Source organism: Urocitellus parryii, chromosome 8 (assembly GCF_045843805.1).
Source record: "Urocitellus parryii isolate mUroPar1 chromosome 8, mUroPar1.hap1, whole genome shotgun sequence".
NCBI classification, from domain to species: Eukaryota; Metazoa; Chordata; class Mammalia; order Rodentia; family Sciuridae; genus Urocitellus; species Urocitellus parryii.
Window position 1 is genome coordinate 74,963,589 of NC_135538.1, and position 2,343 is coordinate 74,965,931.

Genomic DNA, 2,343 nt, shown 5'->3' on the forward strand with positions numbered 1-2,343 from the left:
GTACTTCTTGCCCCTTCACATGAGGTATGCGTCCATGTTACGGCAGTGAAATATGAGCTGAACTGATGTGTTGCTCTCCTGAATGAAAGTCTTAAGAACCGCTTGGCAATATATTGTGCTCCCTTCCTGTCTGGATGGAGAAGTCAGCAGCCTAAATAAAGACGATTTGGAAGCAGGCCTCTACTGACTTGAAATCAATTTTGTTGTTCTAAACCATTGAGATAAAGAGTTATTTGTTCTGGAAAAACTAAGCCTGCACTACCTGATTCACCTTACTTTCTGATCCATCAATGAAGGACACCATAGAAGCAAACAATGTAATAAAACATATATTTCTAAAATTTTAACAAACCAGATAAGGATTGTTAAAAAGGTCTATAGAGAAGGCAATATATTTAATGTGACCTTTGCTTATCAGAATGAATAGTAGCAAAATTGAGACAAATTTCTTTAGCTGTTGTAGTCAACATTTTGAAGTTGTTTTTATTAAAACAATCATTAATTCTAAAAATATTCATCAACTAAAACTATGTGAAAAACTGTTTGGCTCTCGAGGGATACAAGATGGGATCTACCCTTGTGGAATGAAACAAGTGCCCTCAAAAAAAATCTTAGGAAGTCTAAGTCAGACTTTAGTACTTACCGTTTTTTCTTTAAATACTACTTGTTTGGTGATAAATAACAGAACTCAAATTAGCAGTGTCTTAAACAAAATAGAAGTTTATTTTTTCTCATGTAATTCACATTCAACATTCCAGAGTTGGTATGACAGCCCTTTTTCATCAGATTCTTCTGTTTCTCTGTTCTTCCATACAAGGTTATGGACCTTGCCTTCATTGTTCAAGATAACTACTACAGATCCAGGCATCATAACAATTCTCCAAGTAGCAGTATGATAGAAGAAACCACAAAAATTAAAGTAAAAAAACCTATGCCTAATGTCTTTAAGATGTCTTAGAAACTTTTCCATTTGCTCTTTTTGGGTACAATTTAGCAATGTTGTCATACCTAACTACAAAGAAACTGAAAAATATAGCCCTTATTATGAGCAACTTTATACCTATCTAAAAAATGGTAGTATGTTACCAAGGATAAATGAAAGAATGCATATTAGGGTAGCAACTCACAGATTCTATTCTGTAGTTGACACTACTCAAAACTTTCTGTAAAATGTTAATCAGAAGAATAATTCATAAAGTAGTTGATTCCCTTCCTTCATACACAGATTCAGCAGGATCTGGGAGTCTGGAATATCTTTCTTGCCTTTATTTAAAGCACTGGGAAAGGTTTGAAAGCAAGGTTTCTCTAAGTTTAGAAATACGAAATGACAGAGTAAATTGATCTCCTGTGATCATTCCATCATCTCATACCACCTGGAGAAGATTTTACCAAAGAGGCAATCTTTTAGTCCTTGTATATATTTTTTAATTATTAATATTGTATGATTTCAAACAAACATATGAAAAGGTCACAAGAATTCCTATATACCCTTTACCCAGGGTCACTAAGTGTTATACATTTTGCCCTCCTTGCTTTATTGTTGTATCTATACACATTTTTTCTCAACAATTTGAGAGTAAGTTACAGATCTTTTTACTCCTAGTTAGTTCATATATCCTAAAATCAAAGACAGTATCTTCCATAACCACAGCATAATTACAAAATTGATACCTTAATAGGATGACTATTTATCTAATCTCCAGTCAATATTCAAATGCCATCAATCAATCCAATAGTGTCACATGATGGGGTTTGACCCATTAATGTATTATTAACCTTAGTCACTTGATTGACGTAATGTCTGCCTAATTCCTTCACTGTAAAGTTATAAGGAGATACTTGAATATTATGTAAATTTGTTTATATAATATTACTAACTTTATTACTATAAGGATTTTTTTTTTTTAATTTTTAATATTTATTTTTTAGTTCTCGGCGGACACAACATCTTTGTTGGTATGTGGTGCTGAGGATCGAACCCGGGCCGCACGCATGCCAGGCGAGCGCGCTACCGCTGAGCCACATCCCCAGTCCCACTATAAGGATTTTTAAAAGTGATTCACTAGTTGACATTCTAGACCTTAGTATTTAGATTTTTTTTTTTAATTCAATGACTCTATTTTGTATCAGTGTTTTCTGAATCACAAACTTCTGTGACCATGGAGAATAATAAAGCAATCCATGATATTTATGAATGAATATCCTAGAATTCTGTCTTTGAGAACAATGCAATCTTGATGAGTGTTTTTATAAGTAATTGAGGTAAAGTCTAAGCATATTATACTACCCAGTATTTGGAAGACTATTAATATTTATTTTAGGTAAAGAAGCTAAGGCATAGGG